This window comes from Leptosomus discolor, chromosome 12, assembly GCF_034619465.1.
Source record: "Leptosomus discolor isolate bLepDis1 chromosome 12, bLepDis1.hap2, whole genome shotgun sequence".
NCBI classification, from domain to species: Eukaryota; Metazoa; Chordata; class Aves; order Leptosomiformes; family Leptosomidae; genus Leptosomus; species Leptosomus discolor.
Window position 1 is genome coordinate 18,545,791 of NC_141402.1, and position 10,328 is coordinate 18,556,118.

The following is a 10,328-nucleotide window of genomic DNA, read 5'->3' on the forward strand; positions in this document are numbered from 1 at the left end:
ACTACCACCTGGAAGTGGTTAAACTCTCAATTTAGACTAACATCAGAATGTTCTGACTTGGACCTTAAAACTAGGTGGGATTAACTGGGATTCTGCAGCCTAAATGGACAGGAAAGGAAAGGTATAACCAGTTCCATTTTGTAGATAGGTAACTGTGACAGATGTGCCCCTTCTAAACAGAGTTGTTTGCCCCCTCTTGAACTTTTTTAAGTGCTGCAGATTTAGGATTGACTGTTCAGTATTTCTTTATATTAGCCTTTTAAAAAAAAATAAATAAATAAAATTGGAAGTTTTCTAGAGAGTATTCAAAAGCTTGTATACGTAGAGTTGAAATAGTTTGTTTGTGCAGTCAATAATCAGTTTGTTTCTGTGGGATTATGTCAAACTAACCAAATCTGTATCATAACAAACTTACTCTCTTGGAAAACTTATTAAAGTTTTTTAAAAAATATTTTAAAAAAATTACTTACAGTATATTCAAAGACAATTGACAATACACCAAACTTTTTTTCAGTTAAAAGAGAAAGGAAGTACTGTTTAAATAGGCCAATTTTTTTTTTTTTTTTTTTTTTTAATCAAATAGGATGATGTTTCTCACACCCAGGTTTCAGAACATGCTCATACTGGAAAAATAATCACCAGGCATCTGAATTAATTACCAGATCAATTCAGCATCCCACAGCCAGTCACATGTGTTTCTCCAGGATAAAAGAACAAGTACAAATTAATTTAACTCTCTTACTGAAGAATAATGACAACTTCAGACTTGTTCAGGAAGCACTGGTGTAAAATCTTGTTTGTTTTTTGTTAAAGACAGGCCAAATCATAAATTCTAGTTCCAGTTCAAACCCGAAAGTATACAACAATATAGATTTTTATTTTTTCTCACAACAGCAAAGTTTGAAAAAATGCTACAGAGTACTTTAGACCTCTGCACAATTTAATCAGCACCTACTCTTAAATATGTTACATGCTCATCTCTATTTCTGATCTGTGACTGGAAAAATGTATGCTTTCCATTTTAAGAGGAAAAAAACCCGAACACCTCCAGGCGAGGCCTAGATGAAGTATCAATATTTTGCACATATAAAAATGACTTTGCACCAGTTTAGGCTCAGTTAAAAGCTGAGTGTCGTGGCAAACTTTTTGAAAATCCTAGAATGAATTTCAAATCCAGTACAAAGTCTCAGACCATAAAGAAAGACTGAGAGAAACTTTGCATATCTTCCATTTTTGATATCAGTAACAGGGCGCACAATCCTTTTCAAACATCTTTTCTTTCTTTAATTTTCTAGATTCCTAATGCATGCTCTCTCATATTCAATCCAGAAGGCAATGAACAACAAAGTCCTTGAGATACGGGAGAATCGGAATTCTGTGCTCTGACAGTTGCTAACATACTGCAAAGTCCATAGGGGAAAAGTTTTCTAAAGAACTGACTGCCTCCCTTCAGGAAGAACTCAACAGAAATGAGGACATCCACACGGTAAATTCCCAAAACCCAGCTCTGGAACACTACGAAGCTACAAATAACCATAGAAACTTTTTAAAGCACGTAGAAAGATTTTTCCCGTCACAATGTCTGAAATCACATAAAAAAATACCAAAAGGAAAAGGACTAGAAACATGCTACTAGTAAGAGGTCACATTCTAATCTTTTCTTCACCGTGACAAAGACACATGCAAAAGAACAGTGAAACCATTTCTTGAAGTCTTAATTGCAATCATTGATTTCAAAATCTACATTTTTGGGTGCTTTTTTTAAAATTTCCATACAATCAGCGTATTGAGGAATGGTAAGTTACTACTTAAAATTCACAACCATTCATTGTCATGGCAAGTGCACTCTAATACAATTTATACTTGCTTTCATAAAACTTTTGAACAATTTGCATTTCACAATATTCAAAGCAAACAAGGAGTTTTCAAGCAATGTTCTCTGAAGTAACACTAATCTGTAACTTGATTTTGATGTTTATACACAGATATGACGTTAATTTATCTGGAGGACAGCAAGAGCTCAAAAACTGTTAGTCTTAATTATTTTGTGTAAGAAATATTTTGTAGGTTATCTTCCACTGAAGGTAAGAACATTGTTATGTAAAAACCTGAGAGCACTGACTGGCATTGTTCTGATCTCTGCTCGTAAAGAGCTATCCTGTATCATTCTCCACATGGACATTAAAAAGACGCAAGATAATGCTGCAGCTCTATGACAGATTTTCTCTTGTCTTCAACGTATTTATTTTGTAGTTTAGGTAGCTGAGAGACAATTTATAAAATAAGGAATAAACATGAATAAATTAGACTGGAAAGTATGTCATAGTACTCATAGCAACTGGGTTTTGCACAACAAAAATCATCAGTAAGCATCAGTGAAGCTTTTCTAGAATGGCTAAACATATTAACTTCCATTTCCTATAAAAATTTTGGAGTTGAAGATTTTATTTTGAGTTCTTGATTCATCTTATGTCCTGTGTAACCGATCGTTGATTCCAGCTCTGCCTTATTTTAATACCATCTACATAGTTGCATATTACACAACCCAACAAAAATCAATCTCAGACAGATAAGTCTCATATCTTCTCATGCTTTTCATTGCCTATACATTGATTTTTCAAGAGTATTTGGCAAGTTATACTTAATAATGCAGTAAGAATCTAAAAATTTGGTTTCAAAGATGCTGAGATCTTGCAATTCTCTTTTATAACAATCTGTCTGTTGATGTGCAGCACTTCTAAACTCAAAGCCCAGGGCTTTAATGGAAGGACTTAGTTCTTTAAAGCAATAAATAACAAAACCTTCTGGGGTTTCATTGGAGGTGAATTTTCAATGGGCAAAGTATTCTGCAAGGTAGTGCTTGCCACCAGCCACACAGCTACTTCCAAAAAATTGCAATTCCTTGCATCTAACATCTAAAAAGTTCTCTATAAATCTATATGGATTTAGTATTTAAATGTTAGGCATGCACAACTGAACAAGGAAAAGGTGCAAAATTCAATGTAGAAACAAATACATATGACAACCAGCGTGTTGATGTCACTATGCAATCTGCCTCTCCCACAGGAGGAAATGGCTAAGAAAGTCAAAACCAGCAACTGGTGAAAAATAATTAAACTGCAACTGATAAAAAGGTTGGAGTGACTAACAGTTGTCAACAGGCCCATCTGAAGAGAACTTCAATATCTCACAACTGGAAATCCCCAGTGGACACAGTACTATCTATCCACTTCTAGGATGACGCTTCTCTTGGTTTTGTTTTTTTGACTGAATTCAAGTACACTTGAACATTATACTAGGGCCAAGTAAGTGTCAGTTCTTTATTGATTTGAGAAGATTTCGGACCTATGCCATATAGTATATTAGAATAAAAAGGTCAAGATGATAAAAAAAGAAATAAAGATTAGATATTTATGTTGTCATGAATCTTTCAGTTTTAGAATTTGATCCTGCCTTCATCAGTAGGAAATGCTTTTTCAATAGAGAACTCCAAACTCAACACACGTAGCAGCAGATGTAAAAGCAGACGGAGTGTCTTCAAGAACTTAACCTGCACAATAGCCCTCTGTCTCAGAAGTATAGATATATTTTTCAAACATAGTCTTTTCTGTTTCTCGTTCAGTTGAGGATCAGATCCTCAGCTTTGTGTGGATCATCATTTGGTCTTTCTTCCATATTAAAATTGTTCGTATTCAATTACTTGCTAATTTAGATGTAAGCAACGAGGAGCACTAAAAACAGGTGCTCATGGCCCAGTGTTCACACTATACATATTTTAAGGGGTTTTACTTCAATAAGCTTTGGTCTTGTAACCTAGATAAATTATCACCTGCAGCTGGAATGCATTAACTGTGTTCCTGAGTGTTTCTTCCAGTTCAATTTCATTTGAGAGGAATCCATTTTGTGCACACTGAAACCGCTCCACAATGTGAATCAAAGCACTGGAAGTAGGAAAAATAGTAAGATTTAATTCAAAAGCACACTCTTGATGCAAACTGAAATCCTAATAGACAGATCTTTACAGAACAATGTCCGTTTTGTAAGTTGTTAGGAATTGTACATAAATGGAAGCAAACTCACTTGATGGCTGTATAGGTGTAGCCAAGGGGTGGCTTTGGCATGGGGAACATTTTGGAGAGAAGGGATAGAGGAGAGCACTTAGATCTCAGCCTTGGAGACATCATCTGATAATTTCTCAACTTGTCCTGGCTCACAAATTACGATGTGGCAAACTCACCCTGTGCAAGTGACAACCGCTCTATCTGTTGTGCCTAAGATACATCGGATGACATCAATGAGACATTGCCAACACTGAAATCATTGACACTCCTACTTACTGAGAGTTTTTTGGAAAGGGCAAAAAGCTGTTCACTAATGGTCTGGCAAAGACAAGATAAACATAGCATTCATCTTTTCTCATGGAAAACTCTTCACAAGTTACTTGCTATTTTCCAACCACAAAAGATTATCACACAAGCTCTAAAGGAAAAAGCAAACTCTAGGCAAGAAGAATGACACATTGATACTTCCTTGGAACAAATGAAATTCTGTTGAATACAAAACCAGAACTGCCATATCAGAAAAAGACAATAATCCATCCAGTCCATTATTCTGCTTCCAAAAAAGGCTAATTGCAACTTTTGAGGGTAGCTTAGGTTCCCCATAAACTGAATAGTTCTGTGCAAGTCTGAGGAGTAATTTTCAGCCTGACTGCAGCCTGAGCATAAAGTCTAAATGTAGCAAGTACATGTGATCACAAAAGGACAGCTCTGGTTTTTATTCCATTTAACATAAGTACCAATATTATTTTTATCCTGCAATGTGATCTTGTTCCACAAACCTAAAGAGATGGTATAAGTCAATATTTACAACAGATACCTCTGAAGAAGCAGGGACACTGCAGAAAGTTGTTTTGCCATTTAAGATATTTTTCCCTTCATCATCCCCATATCTGTTTGCCTGTAGAACTCTGAAACTCTTAAGATTTCTTATATTTTCCCAACCCTTCTTCCCTAATTTCCATTTAGGGTCATATTCTTTGTCCCATAGGATACAGCACTTACTCCTGGGACTAATGGCATTATCATAACTACCATCACCCATGTAAGTGCTATCAAATGTGAGGAGTAATTATGCACCCATGGAATGCATAAAGTTTTTCACAACAGTGTAAAAGTTTATTAAAAATTAATATAAATGTTAAATCTGTGAAAATAACAATTATGTTTCATTATTATTTTTAAGATATTTTTATCATGCATAGTGGTTTTAAATTCCTTTCTTATTAATGGCAGAAGAAGTTTTGCTTATAGTTTTTTGTGTGCGTGCCCTCCTGCATGCATGCACATGTGTGGTTGCAAGTGACTAAATAAACGTACTACATGCACTTAGGTTATCTGAAAAAGAATTCTTGATGAATTTATTCTTCCCATGATGTGGAATAGCTCTATTTACCAGCACCTTTCCAGTGCTAATATTTCCTCAATATTGGCATGCGTCCCGCTGACTGCTTTTATTCACTAGTGAAACTTGTGATAGCAATCCTTGTGATATGGACAGTCTCCTACTAGAAAGAGGACCAAATCCACAAGCCAATTATTTCACAGCAGTCTGATGGCCATTAGTGACCTGGCCTGTCCAAAAAAAAAGCTCTAGGTTCCATTTCCAGTACCATCAACTTACTATCTTCCTGCTGCTTTTTGTGCAACATGAAAGACATTTTACACAACTCTAAATAACAAAGCTTTACATTTGTGTCATGATCGTATACAGGATGGTGTGTTCTTCAGGGTGTACTAGTCTCAACAGGTAAAACTAGGTATTTCTAGCTTTAAAAGAAAAGCATTATTTTTATATACACTTCATCTTTAACCTCAGATTAGAAAAAGTCACAGTTTTTCCTTATAAATATCAGCAACATTCATCATGCCACTGGACAGACGACTGAATAAATTTAAGCAATCTCAGTAGTCCAAAACAAACCATGTACAGCAATGTATATGTTAATCATCTTAAATCCAGAAGAGGTGTTCAGCATTCAGAAACAAGGATCAATCCTCTCTACCTACATTCTTATATTGTCCTAACCTTAACACTCACATGACCTTGCATGTTGTACTGTTACTCCTTAAAGCTCTTTTCTCCTTCGTTTTTTAGCACCTTCATTCCCCTTCCTCAGACCAAAATTTGAGCAACTGATGTAAAAGGCTTAGGCAACCATCGGAATATTATTCAGAGACTCTGGAAAGTAGTTTGCAGATTTCCTACAATATGCCAACCCCTAGCCTTCAGCGAAAAACACACTGTGAAACAGTAAAAGCAATCTCTTCAGTATCCACTGTGGTCTGGTAGGAAACATAAGGTCTGTTGTCACCCTAAATATATGGTGTTTTGCCTGAATTGGAGTATGTAACAGCTGTGTGTTTCATTCTCTACAAATGTAGCAGTATGACCATATTCTTTTGAGGGCTCACAGGGACCAGTCCAATATTGCCCACTTTTGATGGTGTCTAAAAATACATATCTGCTTACTCAGCCAGGTTCTACATTTACTGCCCTAAATGTATAAAACGGCTGTGGTGCTGCAGCACAAAATTGTGTGACCACACTGTGTCTTGGGGTGCGTTCATCACATTACAAAGGCACTACAATCAGACAGAGACCAAGCCAAGTCACCTCAAGTAGGGAAGTTTCCAGGGAGAACAGTCTTCACAGAAGCTATATTTTAATAGGCTGTATTTAACAAACAAGACTGAATCTTATTTTGTGTTTTCAGAATTTAAAATCTGTTTCTCTCAGGGATTTTTGGCTGTATATGCTCATTATATTTTCTTAGCGCCTGATCCAAACAGAAATGCAAAGCTCCTTCTGCCAACAGATATCTCAAACCTTAGGGAGATAAAGGAATTTTTATACCTCTTGACCATAACAGCTTTTACTTTCACACCTTTCAACCTGATGTGGTCATAGTTTGAGGTGTAGAAAAATGTAGGGCGTTAAAAAAAAAAAAATTACCAGTGCAGAAAGTTTCACATGAACCAAAAATAATTTCTTGACAGCATTAGTAAGTGTATCTAACCCAAATACCCTGACTCTACATTTCCAGTGCAAATAATTTGTGATAGTCCAAGTAAGCTAGTGGGAAATCCTGTGAAGGAGACAAAAATCACAGTATAAAACAAAGGGGCCATCACTGCTTAGGACAGACAGACAGATCAAAGCAGATAGATGTTCTACCAATAGTTCCTCATTTATAACCACTAGATTAAGTGCCAAGCATATAAATTACCCATTTACTGCTGAATTCTGCTGCAGTACTAAGAATGAGAAAAATATTTTGCTAAAATTAGAAAATACTGTAATTTGAGGTCCTACAATTATATGTATTAGACTCAGAAAGCCACGCTCTAGCCAGCCACTGGTTCAAGAGTAAATCTTCCTACTTCTTTCAAAATTATTTTCTCTCGTACCAAATTGCTGATATCCTAAAGTCCACATATATACCTGTCAAAAACATCACTTTTTAGGATCTCGTATAAGTTGCCCTAGTCCTATCACCTATCCTGCATTCATACAAACATGTAATATCCAAAATTACATGTAGCTATATCTGCTGTGTATTCTTTTCTTTTGAAGGGGAAAGTGCAGGATTTTTTTTTAATATCAATTACTTAAATCATACTAAGACAAACTTAAAAATTGCAAAGAGCAATTGAACTGCATCATGCCTTGACTTAAAGCTATGATGGAATCCAATGTTTCCCTGATGTAAGACAGTTACATGCCAGAGGTTTAAACAGCACTAGTCCAAGCACTACAGAGGTGTTCCAGTGACACTGAGCCACCTAAAAGAACAAACAAAAAGTTGATACACAGGATCTTCATTAAGTAATATCTGAAATACAAAACTAAGGCTTGCAGAACACAATTTCAACTCTTATGACACATTATATAGTATTACCTGGAAGCCATTTTACAGTATCTGGGATATCTGGGAAGCCCCAGAAATTCAGCTGTTATAAATTAGCATAAGTGGACCAACTTTAGAAGAGCCATGCTGATTTACACCAGATCAGGTTTTGGGTCTTGATACCATTGTTTGATTTTTTAAATGTTTTACATATAATATAGCAGCTAAATTTGCCCAAAGGCTTCACCAAAAAAATAGTGGTTTAGGTATGAGGAGACAGAGAGCCTAAGAAAGAAAAAATATGCTTTTTTGTGTTTAACAGTTGGTATAAATCTCAAGTCATAAACTAGGTCAGCTGCATGATACCATTACAGTACCCACTAGGACTGAGTGGAGATTAGTATCACAGGTCCAAGAGGATGATTGCTGTAAGAGTCCAGCTGAGTAGGACAAACAAGGAGTGGGTTTGAGCAGGGCAGGACAGGACTGCAAAGAATCGCAATTCTAAGTAAATATTAACAAAAACTTGAATCACAGTCAAGTTTTGTCAACTTATCTTTTCATTGTTCTGCAGCCTGCAAATGGTTCAACTTGAATCTTGAATAAAAAGGACAAATCCTGATCCCACGGAAGTTAAACGGAATCATGCTCCAGGAGAACGATACATTGACGTCAGGAAAGGAAAGTTTTCATTAGCTATCTAAAATCCATCTCTGCATGCATGTTTCTATTGCATTATGTGCTACAGTTTTAAGCAGGGGTTTCTTGAGCCTGTTTTTAATTAAATTGTTCTATGGGAGACTTCCCTTTATTTAGCAAAGAAATTACAGCTACACCTAGTGTCCCTGAACCTCAGTATATAACCATAACATAACCACATATGTACACAAAACAGCGTTATTCCACAGCTTTCTTCCCATCTTTCTTTCCTCCACTCATTGCAAAAATCATCCTCTTACAGAACAGCAGACTGCTGCAAGGTCACTCCATCACCATACTGAGCTGTGCGCCATCAACAGCTGCACTGAGGATATGACGAACTGGAATTGCCCCTTTATGAGAATTTTTATGCTGAGCTCTCCCACATCAGTTTACTGAACTCTAATCCTTGTTTGAAAAATTATCACTCCAACCATTCAGGGACAAGTCTAGAATGCTGTGCTGGAAAGGGCTTTCATAACCTCTTTTATGAGGGGAATACATTTGAGGAATATCTTTGGGGAATACTTAAGAAACAAGGGAAATTCTAACTAGATCATATTATACATTTCTAAAATTAGTTTAGTCTTTTCCCAAATGGCCTTGATATATCCAGTAAAAGCTATTACTAGCATTTCAGATGCACGCGGCTGGGGAGAAGAGGAAATGTATTTCCACAGCTTCACTAAAGATGCAATTCAGAATACCCAATCTGAATGAGATCAAGATTAGTCTCCTGACTCCGGTCAAAGGGGTCATCTAATTCATACTCCTGTCCTGTAACATAATCTGTTATTCCAACAGCATTAGAAGCTAGATGTTTGTTCAGTCAGTTCCTAAAATTCTGATGATTCAGACCTACCATCTTTTCAATGTTTTAGCTACCTATATTATCAGACAGGTTTTCTAACTTCTAATCTGAATGTTCCTTGCTGAAGTTTAAGCCTTATTATTTCTTGTCCTATCAAAGGTGGACATAGAAAAAGAACATTTTTACATTCTTTAAGAGTTTTACATCTTAGAAAACCATTCTAATTTCTGTTTATAGTTTTTCATTTTCAAAGCATTCCCTTAATTAAATCTTTCTTTGCTGGTGATGTTTACTAGATCTCTAGTCACTCTCAAGGCTGTAAAAAAGTGGTTCAGAATTCTGAATTGAAATTGGGTGACCAGAACTGTAATTTCTGTTATAAATAAACAGAACTAAAACCAGATTTTAAAAAAAAAAACCTGAACAAACAAACAAAACAAAAAAAAACCCAGCTAAATTTCATGCTCAATACTTCCTACTTCACAGGCATGTTATGGGGACAGATTTGTATCTAAACCAGTAATTGAAGAGCAAATATACAAAAGCTAAAATATCCTGAAATACATAATGATAGAACTAGTAGAGTTAACAAGCCCATACAAAGCTGCCTAAAGTAAAGTCAGAAATAATTACTGGTTACAAAAAGTCTTGTTGACAGCATTTAATGCTGGCCCCTTGAATTACGAGAAGCATGCCTTTAGGGTAGAATGCATGTAATGCTTGAAAGTCAGGAGTACACTTCCAGCTGGCAGTTTTAATAGTACACTTCCACGCTGTGCTCATTTTTATATTGTTACAGTAAGCAACTTCTTGAGGAAATCACATTGCAGTCAATGTGCTTGCGTAGGAATTTGTTCTTGACCTCACCAATTGGCAGAATGGCAAGTATACTAGAGCTGGCCATGTGGT